This window comes from Hyperolius riggenbachi, chromosome 4 (assembly GCF_040937935.1).
Source record: "Hyperolius riggenbachi isolate aHypRig1 chromosome 4, aHypRig1.pri, whole genome shotgun sequence".
In the NCBI taxonomy this organism is placed as follows: domain Eukaryota; kingdom Metazoa; phylum Chordata; class Amphibia; order Anura; family Hyperoliidae; genus Hyperolius; species Hyperolius riggenbachi.
This window is the reverse complement of record NC_090649.1, coordinates 472,246,890-472,273,673: the sequence shown is the minus strand read 5'-3', so window position 1 is coordinate 472,273,673 and position 26,784 is coordinate 472,246,890. Positions and strand designations below refer to the sequence as shown.

Sequence of the window (26,784 nt, the reverse complement as noted above, 5' to 3'; positions counted from 1 at the left end):
TGTGGTGACTGTAGGTATCATGGCTTCATGGTATGTCCACCCGTGGTGTGGTGACTGTAGGTATCATGGCTTCATGGTAGGTCCACCCATGGTGTGGTAACTGTAGGAATCACCACTTCATGGTAGGTCCACCCGTGGTGTGGTGACTGTAGGTATCATGGCTTCATAGTAGGTCCACCCGTGGTGTGGTGACTGTAGGTATCATGGCTTCATAGTAGGTCCACCCGTGGTGTGGTGACTATAGGTATCATGGCTTCATAGTAGGTCCACCCGTGGTGTGGTCACTGTAGATATCACGGCTTCATGGTAGGTCCACCCGTGGTGTGGTGACTGTAGGAATCACAGCTTCATGGTAGGTCCACCCATGGTGTGGTGACTGTAGGTATCATGGCTTCATAGTAGGTCCACCCGTGGTGTGGTGACTGTAGGTATCATGGCTTCATAGTAGGTCCACTCCACTCGTGGTGTGGTAACTGTAGGAATCATGGCTTCATGGTAGATCCACCCGTGGTGTGGTGACTGTAGGTATCACAGCTTCATGGTAGATCCACCCGTGGTGTAGACTGTAGGTATCATGGCTTCATAGTAGGTCCACCCGTGGTGTGGTGACTGTAGGTATCATGGCTTCATAGGAGGTCCACCTGTGGTGTGGTGACTGTAGGTATCATGGCTTCATAGTAGGTCCACCCGTGGTGTGGTGACTGTAGGTATCATGGCTTCATAGTAGGTCCACCCATGGTGTGGTAACTGTAGATATCACAGATTCATGGTAGATCCACCCGTGGTGTAGACTGTAGATATCGTAAACCAGGCCGCATACATGCAGTCATCTTATGTCTGTGTATATATAGTCTGTCATGTGACACAGCCCTCTTACGCCTTGCGTAACAATCAGATTTTCATACTAGCGGAAGGGCTGGGTGGTAGGAAGATAGGATCTTACACATTCAGCTATGCTCACAGCGCTTAGTGCAATCCCAGATACAGATATGACAGTCCTCCTGACGTATGGAAAATTGCTTTTGATACGCTTAAGCTTTCCATAGACAGAAATCCTCTTAATCATCCCTAATAGGTAACCTTTTATCTGCTTCCTCCATTCATCTCTACACCATCATCCCTCACCAGCAACACTTCAAAGCCTGCTACAGGCCACGGACTCTTTGATCTGTCAGGATTCGTCAAACACATTCTACATCACTTAACCAGCTGCTCTTTTACAAGGAAGAGGCTAAGAGAGATCTTAAGGAGGAAAGAAAGAGAGACCACTCATTCTTTAATCCCCTCTTTGTTCAGAAGGTAATCTATGTCAGAAAAGTCAGCATGCTGGAAGCAAATCATGTAAAAATAGGACGAATATGCAAAAGGTAGCACGGTGGAGTAGTGGTTAGCGCTCTCGCCTTGCAGCGCTGGGTCCCCGGTACGAATCTCAGCCAGGTCAACATCTGCGAAGAGTTTGTATGTTCTCCACATGCCTGCATGGGTTTCCTCCGGGCACTCCAGTTTCCTCCCACACAGGGACGTAACTAGAAATCACTGGGCCCCCCTGCATAACTTTGGATGGGGCCCCCTCCCCCTGCACACTGAATAGGGTCTGTCTACAAATCTTTGTCTACAAAACTTTGTATGATTCGTTATCAGTGGCTGAGCAGATGCAGTCATTATAACAATTGTGCAGAGAGCAGAAAGTTTTTTCTCTCCTTGCCCTTAGTTGTCAATCTCTCAGTACAGGGCCCCCTGTGGCGTCTGGGCCCCCCTGCTCCCACATCCAAAAAAACATACAGATAAGTCAATTGGCTTCCCCTGAAAAAATTGGCCCTAGACTACGATACATACACTACACGATACACACATAGACATATGGCTACGGTAGTACAAAACAGCAAAAGAGCCAAATTTGGTTCATAAATGCCATGGATAAGTAATATCAAACTCAATTTAGAAGAAAAGCATCCATATAGCATGAAAAAATGTAATAAGTATATGCAAAAAAGCACCATAAAGTATGAACAATTTATTAGGGACTTGTCCCTTAAAAGCAAATAAAATACACAACAGGAGAAACAGGTCAGGTGTCATAATGGGATAACTCATGTAATAATGATCCACATCTCAATACAATACATAATATAATACATAAACCGGAATAATGGGCAAGCTATGTAAATAAATAAATATAACACCAATCTCTCAACAAATATTGTATATGGCACAGCGTCTTGAATATACAAATGCTGCTATGCAGGTAAATGCATCACCCAGATAGTAAAGAGTGGAAGAAAGAAAGGAGGAAACGCTTACCACCAGACCAGTGTAGACATCCTGCCTGTGCCCCTGCTGAACCTCACATGTATCGCAGACCCCTCTGCTTCGTCGGAGATTGTGGATATGGCTACGGTAGGGATCAGATTGTGAGCTCCTCTGAGGGACAGTAAGTGACAAGACAATATACTCTGTACAGCGCTGCGTAAGATCATGTCGGCATTATATAAATAAAATAGAGAAAGTCAGAAGTTTAAGAGGCACTGTAGTGACATAGAGTAGAATGGAATCAGGAGTGTAACTACAAATCATGGGGCCCGTCAGCAATATTTTTCTGGGGCCCCAAAATTTTCACACCCTTTCCCTTGCCTACCCCTGGTGATCTTCACAGCCTGGGGCAGGGCCGGATTTACCACAAGGCACTGTAGGCACGTGCCTACAGGCGCCTGATGGTGGAGAGGCGGCTCACTCCCCTCCCCAAGCGCTTCCCAATGTAAAGTCCTGCTGAGAGCATAAATGAGAGGTTACTCACCCTGCTCTTTTCATTGATGAGATCTCCCTTCAGTCGGGGGCACCTCTAGCTACTTAATACTGAGGGTACTTCTGGCTACTACCTAGTGCTAAGGGGCACCTGTAGCTACCTATGATGGGCAAGGGAAGTAAGGGAGAAGTGACAGCTGGGCCAGCCAGCACGCTTGCAGTGCGGTTCGGTGGGGGTTTGCAGGTTCATGGAGGGTGAAGTCTAAGGTGCCAGGACATCTGTGCCTATAGTACCTTGTGATGTAAATCTGGGCCTGGCCTGGGGACCCATTGCAAAGGTCATAAAACAAGAGTAGCTATCCTAATCTTCACACCCATAACAAGTGTAGCCACAAAAATACCTGAACTGAAAGATGAACCCCTTTGTTGGAGGGAGTGAAGTAGTAGGTGGGGCATCCTTACAGCTGTGGGCCCTCCTAATTTTACGTTAATTTTGCACTTCCTACACATGTCCAGTTTTGAAATATGCCCCCCCTGCCAATAAGTTCCATAAACAAGTATAGTGTGACCAGTGTGTTCTTCACTTTGTACCTCACCCTCCAGCACCCTCCGTTCCTTTTCCTGCAGATCTCATCGATGTTCAGGGAAACAATACCCCTAAAACTGAAAGTATCGATCAAACAGGATGGAAGATCTAGGTCAATTGGTTCCTTTCAGAATGGAATTGATCAGTTTGCCACAAAGTATATGGCTAGCTTAAGAATTAGGAGGTTTGGCATCTAAGAATGGGTTTCCGCTGCAGGGTGGGGGGAATTAAGGTTAGGTGTGAGCAGTGGCGTAGCTAAGGAGCTCTGAGCCCCGGTGCAAGTCTAGCATTGGGGCCCTCCAAGCATGCTATAGATAACAATTGATAGAACACACCAAAACCAATCAAGAACAACCACAGTGTCAGAGGTGCAAGAAGGGGATGGGAAACTGTGTGTTAATGATCACTACTATTCAAATCAACTATAGAAGTGAATATTATCAGCACAGGACCAATAGAGAGCTAATACTGTGTTTGAGGGGTGGGCCCCTTGGGGGCCCCTCTAGTCCAAGGGCCTCGATGCGGTCGCTACCTCTGCACCCCCTATTGCTACGCCACTGGGTGTGAATAAGGAATTAAATTAGGGGTAGGGACTACACTGGGAGGGGGTTAGGGTTAAGAGTTAGGAAAGAGAAGGACTTTGTTCAGGGGTTGGCAATTGATGGGAATAGAGAACCCCAACTAAACTACTGTTGCCCAAATTCATAGGTGTGTCTTCTAAACACAAACATGTCACTTATCCTCCGACTGTCCCACCAAAAGTTTGGTCTTACAATGTATAGAACTAGTTTCTCCCAGACCAGCAGAGCAGGCCGCCGCGTGGCACATCCTATCTCGGCCACGTCAGTCTATCGGGACTTTCTTCTGAATAAATCGCTTTTCTTCCCAGTAACTCCAGATGGTCGTTCCTGCGTATAATTACATTAGGTCTCAGCTCAAGCTGTGTTTGACTATCAGGCAGAGAACTATCTCCAAAGCAAACAATCAAACCCTACATATTATTTTTTTTATTTCAATCTTTTTCTGACCAGTGACATTTTTAAGAGTTTCCACCGTGTGTGCACCCCGAGTGCAGACTTTCTCCCCGGAGTTTAACTGAAGCTTAGTGTAGCATGATGGGAGGATGAGCTGTCAGGCTCGCTCCACGCTTGTCATCCTCTGCACTGCAAAGGTATACAAGATTTTCACATGGCATGGAAGAAAAAACATTGAAACGCTCGGAGATCTTGTAAATTCTACCACATGTTTTCCTTGGCGCCTTTCATCGGTTCACGGAGAGCCGCAAACCGACTTATCAGGAGAGTTTCTGGTTACCGAGCCTCATGGCACAGGCAGAACTGCTAGCTGAGGCGTCTGTTGGAAGAAACGTTGCTCAACCCCAAGAATGGTCATTTTCCTACTCTTTATTTGCCTTAATAATGGAGCAGATATAGTAAAGGCCAACTTCACAGAAACATCAAATTATTAGACCATCTAACCAGAGGCGTTACTATGGAGCTTAGGGCCCCAGAGCGAGTTTTACATGGGGCTCCAAGCACTCTATTGTTGCCCCAAGATGGGACCTGAAAAACTAAAACCGGTAAAAAAAGGGCGCAGGAGCCCTTATGGAAAAAAATGGCGCCGCCGTAGACGCCTATTATAAAAGCTGCTACTAGCGGCAAACAAGGAAATTTGGGTGCAAGGCAGCCGCTATCAGGCACCTGAGGGCGCCAAAATTTATCTTCAATGCTGAAAGTCGCGGCTTTTTATCGCTCAGATGTAAATAAAAGCTGAAAAATGTGTTTTTTCCCCCACAATAATGCCTCTTGCACATCGTCTTATTATCTTTTATCTTTTGGGAAACACCTATGTCATTTCCTGTCAAAAAATTGCTTGCTAGTTGAATAAAAGTAACTTTAAGTCAAAATTTGCCAGGGGGTATGAATAAATATGGGCAGCGCTGTATATATGTATATACAGTGGGATGCGAAAGTTTGGGCAACCTTGTTAACCACCCTGGCGTTCTATTAAGATCGCCAGGGCGGCTGCGGGAGGGTTTTTTTTTAAATAAAAAAAAAAACTATTTCATGCAGCCAACTGAAAGTTGGCTGCATGAAAGCCCACTAGAGGGCGCTCCGGAGGCGTTCTTCTGATCGCCTCCGGCGGCCAAAAGTAACACGGAAGGCCGCAATGAGCAGCCTTCCGTGTTTTGCTTACTTCGTCGCCATGGCGACGAGCGGAGTGACGTCATGGACGTCAGCCGACGTCCTGACGTCAGCCGCCTCCGATCCAGCCCTTAGCGCTGGCCGGAACTATTTGTTCCGGCTGCGCAGGGCTCGGGCGGCTGGGGGGACCCTCTTTCGCCGCTGCTCGCGGCGGATCGCCGCAGAGCGGCGGCGATCAGGCAGCACACGCGGCTGGCAAAGTGCCGGCTGCGTGTGCTGCTTTTTATTTGAGGAAAATCGGCCCAGCAGGGCCTGAGCGGCACCCTCTGGCGGTAATGGACGAGCTGAGCTCGTCCATACCGCTAAGGTGGTTAATCGTCATGATTTTCCTCTAAAAATCGTTGGTTGTTACGATAAAAAATGTCAGTTAACTATATCATATAGGAGACACACGCAGTGATATTTGAGAAGTGAAATGAAGTTTATTGGACTTACAGAAAGTGTGCAATAATTGTTTAAACAAAATTAGGCAGGTGCATAAATTTGAAATGAAATCAATACTTAGTAGATCCTCCTTTTGCACAAATTACAGCCTCTAAATGCTTCCTGTAGATTCCAATAAGAGTCTGGATTCTGGTTGAAGGTATTTTGGGCCATTCCTCTCTTTACAAAACATCTCTAGTTCATTCAGGTTTGATGGCTTCCGAGCATGAACAGTTCTCTTTAACTCACACCACAGATTTTCAATTATATTCAGGTCTGGGGACTGAAATGGCCATTCCAGTACATCGTACTTGTTCCTCTGCATGAATGCCTTAGTGGATTTTGAGCAGTGTTTAGGGTCGTTGTCTCGTTGAAAGATCCAGCCCTGGGGCAGCTTCAGCTTTGTCACTGATTCCTGGACATTGGTCTCCAGAATCTTCTGATACTAAGTGGAATCCATGCGTCCCTCAACTTTGACAAGATTCCCAATCCCTGCACTGGCCACACAGCCCCACATCATAATGGACCCACCACAATATTTTACTGTAGGTAGCAGGTGTTTTTCTTGGAATGATGTGTTGTTTTTCTTCCATGCATAACGCCCCTTGTTATGCCCAAATAACTCAATTTCAGTTTCATCAGTGAACAGCACCTTATTCCAAAATGAAGCTGGCTTGTCCAAATGTGCTTGAGCATACCTTAAGCGGCTCTGTTTGTGCAGTGGGCGGAGAAAAGGCTTCCTCTGCATCAATCTCGCAAACAGCATCTCCTTGTGTAAAGTGTGCCGAATGGTTGAACGATGCACAGTGACTCCATCTGCAGAAAGATGATGTTGTAGGTTTTTGTGCTGGTCTGTGAGTTGACTCACCTTCCATCGTTTCTGTTTATCCGAGATTTTTCTTGGTCTGCCACTTCAAGCCTTAACTTGAACTGAGCCTGTGGTCTTCCATTTCCTCAGTATGTTCCTAACTGTGGAAACAGACAGCTGAAATCTCTGAGACAGCTTTCTGTATCCTTCCCCTAAACCATAATGGTGAACAATCTTTATCTTCAGGTCATTTGAGAGTTTTTTTGAAACCCCCTTGTTGCTACTCTTCAGAGAAACTTAAAAGAGAAGGTAACTTGCAACTGACCCCATTAAATACTCTTTCTCATAATTGGATTCACCTGTGTATGTAAGTCAGGGGTCACTGAGCTTACCAAGCCAATTTGAGTTCCAATTATTAGTTCTTAAGGTTTTGGAATCAATAAAATTACAACAGTGCCCAAATTTATGCACCTGCCTAATTTTATTAAAACAATTATTGCGCACTTTCTGTAAATCCAATAAACTTCATTTCACTTCTCAAATTTCACTGTTGGTGTCTCCTATATGATATATTTAACTGACATTTTTTATCGTAACAACCAACATTTTTTACAGGAAAATCATGAAAATTAACAAGGTTGCCTAAAGTTTTGCATCCCACTGTATATATATATTATAAACCCCATCACGGCCGAAATATCACCATCCCCAGTCAGAGGAGAAGCTTTGGCATGGACCAATCAGCCAGGGGTGCTGGCACCAGACCGGCCAGTCACAGCTGCCCACTGCTCCTTTTGCTAACTGGTGCCGATGTTCTCAGGGGTGGGACCACAGCACCATCATTGGGCCAAGCACTGCACTTGATCAATAGCAGTGACCTATCAGATGTCTCTGCTACTGATTGAGTGCAGTGATTGGCCCAATGACTGTATCGTGGTCCCGCCTGCGAGAACATTGACGGAAATCAGAAATTCCATGGAATCAGAAATCGTCATTTCCGACCATCCCTACTGTCACCCCTTAGATTTATACAAAGCTGAAAACTAGTGAAGTACAGTCACTGTGCAGCATAACCAGTCAGGAGCCTCGGTAAACATGACAGAATCAAACACAGATGTAGCTACAAATTACACATTAATCAAAGTCTTTAGAACATTAATGCTGATAAGATTCTTTAACGTTTTACAGATCACATTCACATGCCTATCTAAGAAAACATGCTGCAATTCCTTCAGATTTCCTTTCAGGAACAGCTGAATTAAGAGTGAGGACCTGTCCCTGATCCAGCCCGATTATATCTCATTATCTCTGTCCAATGGGACGTAAAACGCAAGGCAGAGCTAATAGCGGATATGAAAGTAGTACTTGCAGCTGCAGTGAACTTTAACAATGAACTCCGGGCAAATGACTGAGTACAGAACTGGAACTAAAAAGAGCGAGAGCGCTCTCAGCATGTATACTGAACAGTGAATGTCCCTATCCAGGCCAGCTCTCACCTCCTTAGTGGTGGCTGTGAGGAAAACAGTCTGTAGTAGCATGTGTCCCACTTTAGGCGGCGACAGGGGTCACAGTCTGTGGTAGGCGATCTTCCATCAGTATAGGCTTCCAGTAGTCCACTGGTGGCAGACGGTCAGCAAGTTAGGAAAAGCGGCATACGGGATCCATCTCATCAGGTCCTGGGGTACTTAGTCTGGGCCAAACATTTATAAAGTCTCAAACTATGTACCCCAGGACCTGATGAAACGGAGGGAGCACCTCTGTGAAACGCATTGTCTAATGAAATAAAAGTACATACATTACCTTCATCTATGCTGCTGCGTTGATCTTCTTAGCATTAGTCACTTGCTGCCTAGCAACCAAACGCAGTGAGCGGCATTGTTACACAGCGGCTATGCCTCTTCCTTCTCTATGAGAGCTGGCGGCTGTAAAGCGTTGATACCAACTTTCCCAACTTGCTTACCCTCTGCCACCAGTGGACTACTGGAAGCCTATACTGAGGGAGGATCGTCTACCACAACCGGTTGAGCCCTGTCCCTGCCTGTTCATGTGCGACACATGCTACTACAGGCTGTTTTCCTCACAGCCACAACTAAGGAGGTGATACCTGTCCTGGGTCCTGTCCTGATTCATGGTTCAGTATACATGCTGAGAGCTCTCTCTCTTTTTTTTTTTCCTTTTTCCAGCAGATCCTGAGCAGCCTAGCCCCATATACCACCTGATCGCACTACATGCAGATCCAACTCCCACCAATCAAACTAAGTACAGAAAGGAGACCCTGCCAAAGGCCTATCATTCTATAAAGCCAGGTCTGCGTTCTGGGCAGCCCAGCCAGACAGGACAGTCAGCAACCAGACTTAATGCATCTAATGGGCACTTCAGCCAAGCCAAGCCATGGGCTATGCTGACGGCCAATGAGGAAGACTATAGGCCAATTGTATGCAGCTAGATAATGGGCCAATCAAAACAAGCAAGAAGTGCATTTCAAAGGCTGGGAATAATGGGAATCATTAACAAATTGCTCCCCATCCCCTTCTTGCACCTCTGACACTGTACTTGCAATTGGCAGGTTTTGGTGTGCCATATCAATTGTTATGTATATAGTGCTTAGGGGGCCCCATTGTAAAACTTGCATCAGAACCCACAGCTCCTTAGCTACGCCACTGGTCCCTGCCCTTGCGAGCTTACAATCTAGAGGGTAGTAGGGTGGAAACAATAGGGAAGGAAAAACCCGGGATGGGGCCGTTAAATTCCAATGCTACCTATAGCAAATTATAGGCTTGTCTGAACAGGTGTGTTTTCAGAGTATGTTTGAAGGTTTCCAGGCTCAGAGCATAATGGACTGGCTGTGGGTGAGAGTTCCAAAGAAGAAGGACAGCCCGTGAGAACTCCTGGATGCGGGAGTGAGAGGAGGTGACCAAACTTGAGGATAAGAGGATCTTCTCCTGTGAGGAACGGATGGTCAGAATGGGGAGGTATACAGAGAGTAATGAGGAAATGTATGGAGGTGATAGCTTGTGTAGAGCTTTGTATGATAGCGTGAGAAGCTTAAACTGGATCCTTTGGGTAACTGGTAACCAATGGAGAGATTGGCAGAGAGGGGCTGCCTCAGTGGAGCCGGATTAGAGGTGGATGGGACAGGTTGCAGGTTTTAGTAGTGTTTCGAGAAGTACCATTCTGCTTTTTGGTAAACCACAGAGTAGGGTGTTACATTACATTATATCTTTGTTATGCAATTATAAAATACCTAGTCTACCTAAGCCCGTATAAAAACGGGCTCTAGGTAGGGAAATTATCGCCGCCCGGCGCTCATGCACCCGCCGCGCACACAGCCGTCCACGCGCGCACCCGCCTTCCCACCGCGCGCGCACCCGCCGCCCTGCTCCCTGGCCTCACCTTCCGTCCCAACGGCTTTCTGTACTGCGCACATGAGCAGTACAAAAAAGCTTCGGACGGACAGACAGGGAAAGATGCTGATGACGCAGGGACAGTTAGGTTTTATTGTATAGGATCTGTAACTCCGCACTTGCTGGCTGAAAATTACGCTTGCTTTGACTATACAGCAAGAAAACAAATCTAATAACGCAACTTCCTAAACAAACCAGAAGGTGGAGCTAAACAAATTAAAAATGAATTGTAATATTTCATATTTTCCTCTTTAAAAAAATATTTCTAAGGAACTAAAGGAATAAATAAAATGGAAACAAAAATCAATAGGCACTTAAGTTTAAACTAGAAAATAGGAGGATAAGCTTCACCGCATTAAGGCACCTGAAACGACTATTTTAAGGAACAGTTTGTAAAAGGGGAAAAGAATAAGGAGATTGGGAGGAAAATGAAAGACAATAAACATGAAATAAATTACCGAAACCGAGTCTACGCTTCGCCATCTGTTCCTGCTTATACTTAACAAGTACCACTTTAAATATTTACACAAATGGCTTGCATATCAGAAGCCCTGTTGATTGCGTAGACTTTAATTCTTTATTTCATGGCTTGTTGTAGTCCGTATTTGTTTTGTGGAATTATATAGGAAGAAAGGGGCTTAAACTAGAACAAGATGTAACTGAAGGAACGTTTAAGAGCCAGTAAATCTGAATTACGAGGAGGTTTATATAAAGGGGCTGTTCGATGGAGTTTATTCTTTATCGGTGGGTTGGGATCTGGCATTACAATCATTATTTTTAGATTTAATAAATGTTAATAAAAAATCTTTCCACACTTAAAATGGGCGCAGCCTGGCACAACAGAGACAGAGGATCACTAGTGTACTATAATTATAGGAACTCAATCAAGAATGGGGTTGATTTTTTTAAGAGGTGGTCAGGTGGAGGCCTAAAAGGAAACCTAAAGTCAATGAAAAAAATTCAGTTTATCTTACCTGGGGCTTCTACCGACCTCCAGCAGGCACCCTGTGCATACGCCGTGACATACCGATCCTCCGGTCCCTTGCAGCAAATCTCATTTTCAGCGACTCCGCCCATTGCACCTTCATGGCCCTGGCCGCGGGCGTCTTCAATCGTGCTCACATTGTTTAGTTGTTTAGTCAAGGAGGAGGTCAAAAATTACTGAAATTTGGAGACCTTGGACAGAGTTCACTCAGGCAGAGGATTATAAGAAAATATTGACAGAAACCTATACTCATCATGGGCCCTTGGTATTAGGCTAGGTCCACACTAGGTCCATTGCAGATCGGATCCGTTTTTCTAAACTTTTTTTTCCTTCCCCCATGAATCGATTCATTCAACCCCATTCTTGAATGAATCGATTCATTGAAAAGAGCTGAACTTCCCATCACTACGCATCGCTGCCTGCCATGCCGCCCTCTGTGCTTTGGAGGGCGGCATTGCAGGCAGTGACACTAGTGATGGGAAGTTCGGCTCTTTTTCAATTGATCGATTCATTCGAATCAATTCATTAAAAATAACCGGATCATGAACCAAAGCGGGGTAAGTAGAAGGAGTAGGTAAGCTCCCCGCTCCCTGCCATTATACATTTTAACAAGTTTTACGGAAACTAGTTGGAGGGAGTAACGTCCCCCCCTCCCCGCTGACCTCTGCAACCCCCGTCCTGTTATTTGTTTGCTCTGTTTTCTCTCCTTTTACTATTTCTTTTTTTCTTTCTAGATGTTATATATAGGATCATGATTAGATAAGGATGACTTAAAGTGTATACTATAAGAGACAAAATTGGTAATCCAATGTTGAACGGGTAGCTATTTGTGGGATGTAATGATCCGCTCAGCTGTCTGCACAGGCAGACAGCTGTTTGACTATTCCTTAAGTCTGAGGGTTGCAGGTCTCTGGAAAAGAGACCTTTCTTTACTTTGCAAGTTTCAGACCTGCTCTGCTGCTGAGGAATTTGCATATACTGGTTATGCAAATTGCCTAGGTGCCTTCTCTGAAGGCTTGCAGTATAAATACCATGTTCTCCCAGAGTCCTTTGCTGGTCATGAAGGTTTGTTCCTGCAAACACTCCCAGAGTGTCAGCCTTGCTGTCATTTGCTAAGATTATCTTAGAGTAATTCCTGGGGACTGCACTAGGCATTCCTTCTAGTGCAGTCAGGTTGTATTATTTGTATTGCCTTGTTCTCCCCCTCTGTCTCGATTGCCTTGTCGCCAGCGGCGGTCGACAAGAGCTGCGGTTGCTACTGGCTGCTCCATCTGTCTGTCTTGCCGTATGGATCGCACTCGCTCTGGCGGAAAGAGCAGTGGATCCTGCTAGGCCTATTCCTGTACTCGGATCACACTTGCTCTGGTGGAAAAGAGCAGTGGATCCTGCTAGTCCTGTTTCTGTACTTGGTTCACACTTGCTCTGGTGGAAAAGAGCAGTGGATCCTGCTAGCTCTGTTTCTGTACTTGGTTCACACTCGCTCTGGCGGAAAGAGCAGTGGATCCTTCCTGTCCTGTCCCTGAACCCAGATCGCACTCGCTCTGGCGGAACAGCGGTGGATCTTATCTGACCTATTCCTGTTGTCCGTTCGTCTGTCTGTCTGGAGTAGTGTTGGGCGAACAGTGTTCGCCACTGTTCGGGTTCTGCAGAACATCACCCTGTTCGGGTGATGTTCGCGTTCGGCCGAACACCTGATGGTGTTCGGCCTTTTAAGTTCGGGTTCGCCCCGAACTTCTAATGGCCGCCGAACAGGGCCGAACAGGGCCCCTGTTCGGCCGAACAGGGCCCTGTTCGGCCGAATACTGCCCTCCTACGGGGTCACAGGCATAAGGGGGGAGCATGCCCCGATCGCGGGGGGGGGGGGTCGGAAATTCCCCCCACCCCCTCCGCTAGCGCTCCCCCCTCTGCCCGCTTCCCCATTCAAAAGTTTAAGCAAAGTACCTGTAGTGGATGGCCTGGCAGTGGGCGGCACTGTGGAGTGAGGAGGAGGAGTCCGGAGAGTGACGAGTTGAGGGAGGCCGGGCAGCGGGCGTGAGGTCAGAGAAAGGGCGGAAGTACCACAAGGGTACTTCCGCTGAACCGCCCGCTGCCCGGCCTCCCTCAACTCGTCACTCTCCGGACTCCTCCTCCTCACTCCACAGTGCCGCCCACTGCCAGGCCATCCACTACAGGTACTTTGCTTAAACTTTTGAATGGGGAAGCGGGCAGAGGGGGGAGCGCTAGCGGAGGGGGTGGGGGGAATTTCCGACCCCCCCCCCCGCGATCGGGGCATGCTCCCCCCTTATGCCTGCGACCCCATATGGCCCCCAAAAGCTGGATGTTCGGAAAGTTCGGGGTTCGGCCCGAACATGCCGAACATCTCGGCCATGTTCGGCGAACTTTCCCGAACCCGAACATCCAGGTGTTCGCCCATCACTAGTCTGGAGCAAACGCTTGCGGTTACCTGAGGTAAGGCAGCCGATTAGCAAGCGTTTCTGTTATATGTTCACTTGTGGTCATTTGTTAGTCAGGGTGGTGTGCTTGTCTCTGTTGCGCTTATCGTGTGGAGACCACGCCGTAAACGCGCTTGTCGCTCTTGCGCCTAACGCGCGGTGACCGCGTTTAGGTATTGCGCTTGTTATTTTCATTGACATTCTCATTATATGATTTGCTGTGCCTTTCGCTCTGCTCCTGTGTTTAACCTTTACTCTGTCTTGTGTCACTGTTGGCAATCGCCACTCTTGCGATTGCGTTCACACTTTGATTTTCGCTGTTGTATGTTGACCATCGCCGGGCGACGACTAGATTGGTAGACATATATACACTCTGTCTCTGTGCTCTCTCCCTGGAGAGAAACTATCCTGCTCCATATTGCCCCATTACGTACAATCCTTATCTGGCATCTGTGGCTGTGCAGAGGATCTGTTCCTCTGCACTCCACAGCTCCATCTGCCGGTTGGAATTCCTCTCTACGGGTGCATCCGCACCTTAGCTGGGTTCTCTTATCCAAACGTTTGTGGAGGATTTCCGTGGTGTCGGCGCGCAGGTTGTGCGCTGACCATGGAGATAATTCCACAATCGTTACATGGGAAGGGTATTCTTATGTGGGAAAGGATTATGGTGATATAATTTTGATGTGATATTGTTGCATTATTGTTGTTATCTATATAGACATATATAAAATTGGATGTACAGTATGTGTGTGTGTGCCACCATCACTCGAAAACACCTTGACCGATTTCAAAGAACCTTGGTATACAGTTCCTTACTACATGGGATGATATGTTCTGGGGGTCTCATGTCCTCCCTGCACACCTGGGCGGAACCACAAACAACCAATCAGACTTCCCCTATTCACGTCAATGGAAAAAATGTAAACAAACTTGGCACAATTGATCACTTGGTGACCGAGGTGAAAAATTCAGGGAAAATAGACGGAGCATAAAACAGACAAAATTTCAGCTGTTCATTTTAAATGGGAAAATGTAAACTGCAGCCATTCTTACACTGTTAACCTTCCTGGCGGTAAGCCCGAGCTGAGCTCGGGCTATGCCGCGCAGGAAGATATCTCAGCCCCTGGTGGGGCGATTTGCGCACTTCAAACTGCTGTACGCGCAGCTAGCACTTTGCTAGCCGCGCGTACAGCTCGATCGCCGCCGCTCTGCGGCGATCGCCCGCACGCAGCGGCGCAAGAGGGCCCCCCCCCGCCAGAGCCCTGCGCTGCCAGGACCAATGAGTTCCGGGCAGCGCTATGGGCTGGATCGGAGACATCTGACGTCAGGACGTCGGCTGACGTCCATGACGTCATTCCGATCGTCGCCATGGCGACAGGAGAAGCCAAACAGGGGAGCGCGTTATATACGCGTTCCCCTGTTTGCTTTTGATGCCGGCGACGATCGCACTAGAGGGACACATGCGCCCTCTAGTGGTGTTTCATGTAGCTACCACTCTGGTAGCTTTACATGAAACAAAAACAAAAAATAAAAAAAAAAAGGATTTTTGCCTAAGTGGCAAAAAAAATTAACCGCCAGGAGGGTTAATCACAGGGTTGTCAAACTTGGTGCAGTTGGTCACTGGATAACTGGCATTAACCACTTTACCCCCACCCGTACAGATTTCTCCGTCCTTTTTTCCATCCTTTTACCACCAGGGACGGAGAAATCCTTACTTCCCGCGCTCCCGCCGCTGCCCGCACTCCTGCTCGCTTATGCGCACACTCCCACTCGCATGCCCGCTCGCCTGGAGATCAATGAACAGGAAAATCCATTCCCGTTCGTTGATCTAAGCCCCGCAATGATCGCGCTGCTTCTAACAGAAGCAGCGCGATCATTGTGAAGAAAAAAAAAGTTCCCAGCCTCTGTACTTCCTGCAAGCGTCCTTCCCAAAAAAATATTCAATGGGAAAATGTAAACTGCAGCCATTTTTACACTGTTAATGGCAGGGTTCTCAAACTTCACACAGGAAGTCACTGGGTAACTGTGATTTATATTCAGGAAAGTGGGGGAGCCTACAACAGCCAAAAATTGACCTATTGATTTTCAAGGGGAATATTTAAATTGCTTCCATTCTTACACTGTTAATAGAAGAGGCCTCAAACAGTTGTCATTGGGGGACTGGGGTTCAAGTTCAGAAAAGGGGAGGAGGGAACAGATTTGTTTAATATCAAAGAGAACATTTTAATTATTGATAGCAAGGACTCCAAAGTTCATAAATTTGGTAATTGAGTGACAATGTGTCAAGGTTAGAAAAAGTTGGTGGGGCCAACAACAACCAACTTTTTTTTACATGGGAAAAATATAAACAGCAGCTATTAACACTGTTAATGGCAGGATTCTCAAACTTGGCACAGTTGGTCACTGGGTGACTGGGCTTAATATTCAGGAAAGTGGGTGGGGCCTACAACATCCAATCAAAAGTCACCTATTGATTTTCAAGGGAATATTTAAATTGCTTCCATTCTTAATCAAACCTGCTACAGTCAGTCATTGGTTGACTGTAGTTCAAATTCACAAAAAGCGGTGGAGCCACAAACACCCAATAAGATTTGTTTCATTTAAGTGGAAAAATTGAAATTATTGATGCAAAGGACCACGTAATTTCGTGGCAATTTTAGTGGTGCATAGCAAAGTCCCCAAAGATGCTGTTGTCACCAAAATTGTAACGCATGTTAAGAGGAATCTTGGGAACAAGGTGAAAAATATTTTTTCCAAAAAGACCTTGCAGTTTTTTGGGAAATTGTTTTTAAAAATGCAAAGGACAAATGTTTTTTAAACTCAGAAACATGTTAGTTTAAAAACATTTTCCCTTTGCATTTACAAAATTGATTTTCTCAAAAATTAAAAGGTCTTTTTGAAAGAAGAAGAATATCGCCTGTGATCAGAGTTTAAGGTGGGCCCAGGGCTGGGTCAAGGCAGAGGTGAGAGAGGCTCCAGCCTCAGGGCGCAGTGTAGGAGGGGGCGCACAACTCATTCAGCTATTATTTCCCTATTGTGTTTGAAGCAGAGAGAAATAAGAAAAGGGGATACATGCCTGCGGTGCCTCTTAGTCTAATAGGAATCAGTGTGTGACGGCTGGAGTGGGAGGGATGGAGGGGCGCACTTTTGTGTCTCAGCCTTGGGTGCTGGAGGACCTTGTCCCAGCTCTGGGTGGACCAACTCGTTATTATAGAGTTTCTCACCTTTTTTGGCCAATCAGTTAAAGCAGACAGTAGCACATTAGTGCGCTCAGGCCCTTATGATTGATGCAACATTTTCACAAGCTCTCCATATCTGTCTCAAGCTGTTACTTTGGTTTGTGTAGCTAAAGTCTACCTGACTCTGGATTGGCTACATGCTCATTGCAGGTGTGTTACTCAGCCAAACGCTTCGAAGCCAAAAGGTTTTATGACAGTCTGACAATTAATGTTCTTTGGAATGAGGTCAGCAATGAGAGCTTTCATACCCAGGACCAATAATAAGTGCACTTTTTACTAATTTTACTCATTGCCTGGGGTAGTTAGAAATTAACATTTCAGTTACAGTGATATTAAGTAGCCCTTTTTACATCTTTCAACAATGTTCTGAATTATAAAGCTATTATGCCATTACTCTGCACACCTGCAGGACGAAAAATCGGCACAGTCAGCGGCCCCTTCCCAAAAAACACTAAATGGTTTTGATGTGTATTAATTGCTGGCTTGTCCCGGAAAACCCTTTTTATACAACTCAGTAGAGTTTCAGATATGGCTTTAAAAACGACCACTTTTGTTTTTCTACAGAAAATTCTCCATTTAAAGCGGACCTGAACTCAGAACCTCCTCTCTGCTCTAAAAGATAAGCAACAGCATAATAACCTATAAAGACAAAACATGTCTTTCTTATAGCTGAGACAAAACCTGCAATAAATCTGGAGCTTGTCTACTTCCTGCTTTAATGGAAGCAGACATAGGTTTAATATCCTGTTTTTAAAAATTAGCTGCTCTACCGAGGCAGCCAGCTGACAGAGCTGAGAGATAAAATTACAATTTTGATTAGTTAGTAGATAACATTACAATTATGATTAGTCACAGATGAGGGGAAATTAGACAGGCTAAACTCTCTAAATACATACAGGGTGCATTTCTCTCTGTTTTCCTTCTGTCCTGTGCATGAGTTCAGGTCCACTTTAAAGTGTGTCAGAGCCAAAGCTCGGGTACACAAAACCAGATACTCACCTTAAGTGAGGGAAGCCTCAGGATCCTAATGAGGCTTTCCTCGCTCCTCCGTGGTTCCCCAGTCGGTGAGCGCGGCCCCCCGGAAGATTAGCGACAATGCAGTGTTGCTAAACACATCGGTGCAGAGCAGCTCCTGGTTTAAGTGCGTGCAATGGCGGACTGAATTCCCCAGTGCAATGCGCAGTAGCACGGAGCCGCTGGTTCCGTGCTACGGCGCTTGCGCGCACTTAAACCAGGAAGAGGAGCTGCGTGGCCCCGATGTGAAGGGGGGCCGCTTTCAACAAAGGGCGGCCGCGCTCAGCAACAGGGGGCTTGGAATAACTGAGGGAAGCCTCATCAGGATCCCGAGGCTTTCCTCTGCAAGTGTTAGATTTTGAACCCGAGCTTCGGCTCGGGTTCGTTTTAAGGAGAAAAATGGGAACAAGACAATAAAAGAATTTCTCAAAAAGACCCTGTAGTAAATTGGTTTTAAAAATGCAAAGGAAAACTGATTTTAAAATGTCATTGTTCTGAATTTAAAAAACATTTTTCCTTTGCATTTTTAAACCAATTTTCTCAAAAACTACGAGCTTTTTCTGAAAAATAATTTTTTGGACTTCTTCTTAAGACTTTGGAGTGTGGAGGCTTCACTATTAACCCATAAATTGGGCAATAAGTTATGCTAAACTTACGCAAAATTACGAATAGGTTTCACAAAATCAATTGAATGTCCTAAACCTAATTACGTAAGGCTGTAATTGCGAAATTGTGCACAAAATTTCGGGTAATTATCTAATTATGACCACCACTAAAAGTAAGTACAAACCAAAAATAAACCAGAAAAAAAAACCTGTAAAATCTTTTCATTTTCCTTCTCCGCCTCTCATAACATCATCACTGCTAGAAAGATAATCCGTGTGGACTCTGTGCATTAACAACACCTGCGAAGGGGAGATGCCAACAAATGCCCAGTGTGAGTCTAATGCCATGAGACATGAATAAGCCCTATTGAGGAATACTCCCTTGAACAACAACGAGGCCCCTTTTTAACATCTGACCTCTTGCCTTGAGATTGCAGCCCGTGCTTTTGCATCGCCCTTTACCCTCAAATAACTCCTGGATCACACGAACGTCAATAGCAATAAGCGATTCTCTCGTGTCAGCGAGTTGAAAGCAAAATGGGCCCGGAGGTGGGATAATCTCTGAGGTCTGCTAAAAAATGCTTTGTAGCTCCGAGCACAGCCAAGTGACACAGCTTATTAACGTGAACACGAGCCTTGTAAATAGGTGCACCTGTGTTGGGGAATGGAGCGCTTGCAATGGGGGGGAATAAGCCAATTTGAATTCTGTTTGGATAAGACAGAAAGTTTAGCAAATTCACAAAATGCAGCTGGGACTCCTGGTAGTGGCCATCTTAAAGAGAAACTCCGACCAAGAATTGAACTTTATCCCAATCAGTAGCTGATGCCCCCTTTTACATAAGAAATCTTTTCCTTTTCACAAACAGACCATCAGGGGACGCTGTATGGCTGATATTGTGGTGAAACCCCTCCCACAAGAAGCTCTGAGTACCGAGGTACTTCTGGCAGTTTCCTGTCTGAGAACCCAGTTGCATTGTGGGAAATGGCTGTTTAAAGCTGTTTCCAACTGCCAAAACAGCAAGCAGCAGCTACATCACTTGCCAGCAGTAAAAACGTCACCATGTTATAAATGTCAGAATATAAATCAGGGATTTAAAATATTTTACAATGGGCAAACACTGACTAAATTATTTATACATAATTATTGTAAAAATGAAGCACTTTTTTTCATTACATTATTTTCACTGGAGTTGCTCTTTAAAGGGACTCAGAGCTTAATAATTAAAAAGATTTTATACATACATGGAGCTTCCTGCAGCCCCATCTGCTCGGAACGCTCCATCCTGCTCCATCCTCTGCTGCCCGCAGCTTTGGGAACCGGGTCCCGTCACTGATGTCAGTAGCGGCCAGCTACGCAGGAGAAGTGCGCCCTCTACGTATCTCTCAAGCGGCTGCTGGAGAGATACGCAAACAGGGCACTTCTCTTACGTTAGACTGGCTCCGACTGATGAAAGTGCGGGGACCTGGTCCCTGAAGCTGCGGGCATCGGAGAACGGCGGCGTGGGAGGGATCCGAGCGGATGGTGCTGGAGGAAGCCCCAGGTATGTATAAAATCTTTGTAATTATTCAGCTGTGGTACACTTTAATTTGCCAAATATCCCCCAAGTGCTGCTTCAAGGAAGCACGAGGTGAATATAAACTGATGAGACTTGTATCTCTCTGTTGCTGTGGACTGCTAAAAATATAATTGAGTTATTTGGGCATAACAAGGGGCGTTATGCGTGGAGGAAAAAGAACAGAGCATTCCAAGAAAAAGACTTGCTACCTACAGTAAAATATGGTGGTGGTTCCATCATGCTGTGGGGCCGTGTGGCCAGTGCAGGGACTGGGAATCTTGTCAAAGTTGAGGGAAGCATGGATTCCACTCAGTATCAGCAGATTCTGGAGACCAATGTCCAGGAATCAGTGACAAAGCTGAAGCTGCGTCGGGGATGGATCTTTCAACAAGACAACAACCCTAAACACTGCTCAAAATCCACCAAGGCATTCATGCAGAGGAATAAGTACAATGTACTGGAATGGCCATCTCAGTCCCCAGACCTGAATATAATTGAAAATCTGTGGTGTGAGTTAAAGAGAGCTGTCCATATTCGGAAGCCTTCAAACCTGAATGAAGTAGAGATGTTTTGTAAAGAAGAATGGTCCAAAATACCAGAATCCAGACTCTCATTGGAAACTACAGGAAGCGTTTAGAGGCTGTATTTTCTGCAAAAGGAGGATCTACTAAATATTGATTTCATTTATTTTTGTGGCGCGCAAATTTATGCACCTGCCTAATTTTATTTAAACGATTATTGCACACTTTCTGTAAATCCAATAAACTTCATTTTACTTCTCAAATATCACTGAGTGTGTCTCCTATATGATATATTTAACTAACATGTTTATCCTAACAACCAACGGTTTATACAGGAAAATCATGACAATTAACAAGGTTGTCTGGTACACACCATTCAATTTCCCATCAGATAGACGGGTCAAATTGAAATGGATTATTTCCGAAAGGTCTGATCTGATTTCCAATCATTTTTCTCATCGACTTTGTATCGAAATGAATGCAAAATCAATTCAACCAATCTATCTGACGGAAAATTGCATGGTGTTTACCATACAATCATTTTTAAGCTGTGAGAAAACATACACACATATACACGAGTCACTAAAACAGGATTGGGGGAGAGGACGTTGGTTGCAGCAGACCTTGGCGGCTAGAAAGTACAAATCCAGCCCTGAACAGATCTTTCTCTGATCAGATTTGATGGATACGGTCGATCTGCCCATACATTGCTAGATGTATGGGTATCTATGTCTCTATCTATCTATCTATCTATCTATCTATCTATCTATCTATCTATCTATCTCGAATCATAATAGATTGTATTTGCCAAGTACAGGGTATTGTACAAGGAATTGTTTTTGGCACATACCGTTTAGAGAAGATACATGGGCAGGTAAAAAAATTGCATACATGGGTACACATAACATAAGGAGATAGGATATGTACATAATACAATTTACATAGCACAGTGTGGGTTCACATATTGCATTTCCCAGTCGGGGATTGCTGAATCAGGAGAGGGGGGCAGAGTTGGGGGCCAGGACAGCTTGGGGGAAGAAGGAGTTTCTGTGCCTGGCAGTCCTGGCAGAGATGGTCCTAAAGTGAAAGCCTAATGGAAGTAGATTTAGGTGGCAGATGCCGGGGTGAGAGGGTTTTTTTGCAATCCTGGTTGCCATGGATTACAGTCTGGAGGAGTACAGGAGGTCTAGAGATGGGAAGGCGGTCCTGATGATCCTCTCAGCTGCTTTGATAACTCTCTGCAGCTTGTGTTTGTCCCTGGTGGAGGCGCCGGCATACCACACAATGATGAAGGAGCAAAGAATCAAATGATGGTGGCGGAGTAGGAGCGAGACAGGAGGGCATGAGGCATGCCAAACTTTTTCAGTTGGCGCAAGAAGAACAACCGTTTCTGCGCTTTTTTCTGGGTTTTGGAGGCGTTTGCTTCCCACTTGAGGTCCCTGGTGATGATGGTGCCCAGGAGGCAAGCATTGGGGACTCCTCTGGTCCCTCAATGAGTACCGGGAGGAGTTCAGGGGGGTTATTCCTGAAATCGATGGTCAGTTCAACGTTTTTTCCAGAGTTGAGGATAAGTTTGTTGTCCTTACACCAGTTGCAGATCCTCTCAAAATGCCGCATCTATCTATCTATCTATCTATCTATCTATCTATCTATCTATCTATCTATCTATCTATCGTGTGTATAGTGTGTGTGTATAAGCTATTTTACGTATGAATTTCTGCTATGACAGATCTGCTGACGCAGTGTGCAATATTATTGCTTTTTCAGGTGGAAGGGTTTAAACAGGATCAAGCAACAATTATATGGTGAAGCTGAATAGCATGAAATAAGAAGCATGACCAATATGTCCTTTCAGGGTTATACCATCATTACAGCTCCGCACCTCCTCCTATGACTCACATTTTCCATCGTTTCAAACTGTTTACTTCTTTTTGAGTTATGTGACTTTTTTTCAGTTATAATTTTGTGTCAATGATATTTAAAGGAATCATAATCCAATCACAGGTTTCATTGGTTTTTTTTGTACTGCCATTTTTAACACCCTGATAATGTTTGCGGCAGGAGAATAAATAGAATCTTTATTTTCTCCTTGCTGATTACCTTTTCATAAAGGAAATGGGAAGTGAGACGAGTCTCAGTGCATCCATTGCTGCAGCCATTGTCACTTAAAATTGTTTGAAGTTTCTCGCCTTTCCTTCCTTAGCTATGACTGGCTGAGATAGATTTTGAACACCTCTGAGGACACTTCTGTAAAATACTGCAGAACATTTTAGCAAAATATAAAGAAACGCTACATTTAGAGAGGAGTCAACAAAGTCTATGAAGAATGGTACGCCATTACTACTGTGAAACATGGTGGTGGATCAATTATGTTTTGGGGCAGAGCCGGGACAAGGTCCCCCAGCACCCAAGGCTGAGACACCAAAGTGCGCCCCTCCATCCCTCCCACCCCAGCCGTCACACACTGATTGCTATTAGACTAAGAGGGCCACAGGGCCCACATCCTCCCCAACACCTTAATATCTAGTTATCTGCCTTGCAGTCACTGTTATGTATCCCCTTTTCTTATTTCTTTCTGCTTCATACACAATTAGGAATGACAACTGAATGAATTGTGCGCCCCCTCCTACACTGCGCCCTATGCCTCGGCCCGGCCCTGTTTTGGGGATGTGTGAACTACAAAGGCACAGGCAACATGAATGCAGGAAGTTATCAAACAATACTGGAGAAAAATTTGCACTCATCAGCCAGAAAGCTGAGCATGGGATGTACTTGGACATTCCAACATGATAACAATCCAAAACACAAGGTCAAGTCGACCTGTCATTGGCTACAGCAAAATAAAGTAAAGGTTTTGGAGGGGCCAACTCAATCTCCTGACCTCAATACCATTGAGCCACTCTGGGGAGACCTCAAATGTGCAGTTCATGCAAGACAGCCCAAGAACTGGAGACTTTTTGCCGGGAAGAATGGGCAATTTTACCATCTTATGAGATAAAGAGCATTATCCACGACTACCACAAAATACTTCAAGCTGTCACTGATTAACCACTTCACCACCACACGTGAGTATATCTACGCTCCTTTTTACACCCTTTGCCCACCAGGAGCGTAGATATACGCACCTCCCGCTGCTACCGCCGCTGTCAGCGCTCCCGCTCGCTTGTGCGTGCGCTCATGCACGCCGCCGACTGCTCGACCGGAGATCAATGAACGGGAAATACTGTTCCCGTTTGTTGATCTCAGCCCCCAGCAATGCGCGATCATTGTGAAAAAAAAAAAGTTTACCAGTCTCATTGTGCTTCCTGTAAGCGTACTTCCGACACTTACAGGTCGCATGAACTAAAAATTACTGTGGCCATCTTGTGGCCAAATAGTAAAGCTACATCCAAAACATTTTTTATATAAAAATACATACTTTTACACTATAAATTAACTCATTACCTCCCACACTCCCCAATTTATTTATTTTTTGTAATAATAAGAAAAGAAAATTAAAAAAAATTACAACTAAAAAAAACAAAACATAAATAGTTACCTTAGGGACTGAACTTTTTAAATATTTATGTCAAGAGGGTATAACACTGTTACTTTATAAACTATGGGCTTGTAATTAGGGATGGATGCAAAAAATGCACCTTTATTTCCAAATAAAATATTGGCGCCAAACATTGTGATAGGGACATAATTTAAACGGTGTAATAAACGGGACAAATGGGCAAATACATTTCATGGATTTTAATTACAGTAGCATGCATTATTTAAAAACCAATAATGGCCGAAAACTGAAAAATAACAATTTTTCCCCCACATTTTTTGCAATTTTCCCATTAAAACACATTTAGAATAAAATAATTATTGGCATGATGTCCCACCTAAAGAAAGCCTAATTGGTGGAGAAAAAAACAAGATATAGTTCATTTCGTTGTGATAAGTAATAATAAAGTTATAGACAAATGAATGGAAGGAGCGCTGAAAGGTGAAAATTGCTCTGGTGTTCAAGGGGTAAAACCCCTCAGTGGTCAAGTGGTTAGAGGAGGCTATACATGGTATTAACCACTTCACCACTAAGGGTTTTTTTCCTTATAGACCAGAGCAATGTTCACATTTCAGCGCTCCTACCATTCATTCGCAAATAACTTTATCACTACTTATCACAACATGACCTATATCTTGTTTTTATCACCACTAATTAGGATTTCTTTGGGTGGTATATTATGTTATCCTATATGCATTTTAACAGGAATAATAAGAAAAAAAATCATTATTTCTCAGTTTTCAGCTGTTATAGTTTTAAAATAAAAAATGCGACTGTGTCTAAAACCCACACATTTTATTTACCCATTTATCCCGGTTATTGCAACGCTTAAATGATGTCCCTAGTACAATGTATGGCGACAATATTGTATTTGTAAAATGAAGGTACATTTTGTTTCCGTTTTGCGTTTGTCACTAATTACAAGCACTTCATTGCAAAAAATAACAATAATATAACCTCCTGACATAAATATTAAAAAGGTTGAGTCACAAAGGTAACTAGGTTTTTTTTATGGCACTTTTTTAATATGCAAGTGTTTTATACACGTGTTTTATTTTGATAACTATGGGAGGGGAGGTAAGGGATTATTTAATAGGGTATTTTATGTCTTTTTATGTAATGTATGTATGTAATGTATGTAGGTGCAATTTTATTATTTGGCCACTAGATGCCCCCACTTTTTTCCTCTTATGTACTGAACCATACACAGAGGAAGTAATGTGTGTATGCATTACTTTTGTTTCTGTCAATGATCACGGCATCACATTGAACTTTGATCAGTGAATGGGAAGAGTGTTCCTATTTACAGATCAGTCAGCTAACGGGTGGCGATGAGAGCGGGCGCATGTGCTGGGACTAGCAATGGGCATTCTCGGAAGGGTCTGTATATCTATGCCCCTATGGCTAAGATGTACGGTAATCCTGCGGGGCGTAGATATACTGTACCAGTTCCTAGACATGGTTAAGACGTGGGGTATGTAAACTACAAACTGTGTAGTGATGAAAAAGAGGAAACACACTTGTTTGACGATAAATGGCTTCAGCCAACCACTAATCATGAGTGAAAGAAAAGTTTTTGTGTTTCTATTCTATGAAAAATGCTTAAAGTGAACCTCCGGACTAAAAATCTACTCAGCAGAACTGAAAAGGCTTGGTGTTTTTTCAACAGTTTCACAGCATCAGAACTTTGTTTTTCTTACCAAAGCAGCATTTTTAGCTGCATTTTTAGCTAAGCTCCACCCATCAAAGAAAAAAAAAGCCTGACTTTTTCCCCCTGATGCTGTGCAAAGCATGATGGGATTTCCTATGTTGTTATTCATGTTGCCTAACAACTGGGAGAGGTGCTCAGGACACAGGACAGTTGGAACTGTGTCTCATGCTCCCTGTCACCTCCTTTCAACCAAAAAGATGGCTGCCATCATGAAATCAAAAATTTGCCTGTTCTTTTAAAACAGGGTGGGTAAGAGATTATATTACCTATCTATTTTAATTAACGTATCTTAATGACTGTATGTTTGTTTAGGCTGAAGTTCCTCTTTAAGAAATCACCAATTCTGCCACAGTATTTAAACTAATGAGCACAACTGTAAAAATAATATGGTAGGACAATAGACCATGACTGTGGTTGGGATTAAAGTGTGAGCTCCTCTGTGGACAGTCAGTGACACTACTATGTATTCTATAAAGTGCTGCAGAAGATGTCAGTGCTGTATAAAAACACAATAACTAGCAAATGTATACATGTTGGGTGTTTCACAGTTTGTAGGATAAGTTTCAGTGGGGGGTATTAGTACAGACATGGCTATGGGCAAGTTTGAGAATAGTAATAGTATGAACGAGTATAGATATTGAATACATCACTAATTGTATGCGGAAGTAGAGGTGGTGATAGTTAGGAAAGTCGTTGGACAAGGAATGATTTACAAGAATAAAGTCCCTTTTCCATTGGCGAAAGTGATGCAGCTACGCATCACTTCCGCTGGCACCCGCATCACTTCCACATCTCACAATGCGGAAGTCAAATGAAACGGGACACGGCTGCGGGCGGATGCGGCCGTGCGAGAATCTGCAGCATGCTGCAGATTCTCTGATCACTCCGTACCGCTAAGGACAACATGCACGCAGTGGAAACGAGGCCTTAATGGTCAAGAAGCCCTGCTTCGACCCATATCATACCTCTATCCAACACTGCCACACCCTCCCACACTCACCACACCCATTCCAGCA

General features: G+C 44.6%; 1 long non-coding RNA gene across 3 annotated transcripts in view; it reads left to right on the top strand.

Moving 5' to 3' along the window:
- The window catches only part of LOC137570990 (uncharacterized), a 354,595-nt gene that overhangs the window by 214,743 nt on the left and 113,068 nt on the right, over positions 1-26,784 (top strand). Inside the window, exon 3 of one of the 3 annotated variants that reach the window (XR_011031269.1) lies at positions 22,287-22,481. The exons of the other annotated variants lie outside the window; for them this stretch is intronic. This is a non-coding gene — a long non-coding RNA (uncharacterized lncRNA). Of the gene's footprint in view, positions 1-22,286; positions 22,482-26,784 lie in introns of those variants that run through there. 3 annotated transcript variants of the gene reach the window in all.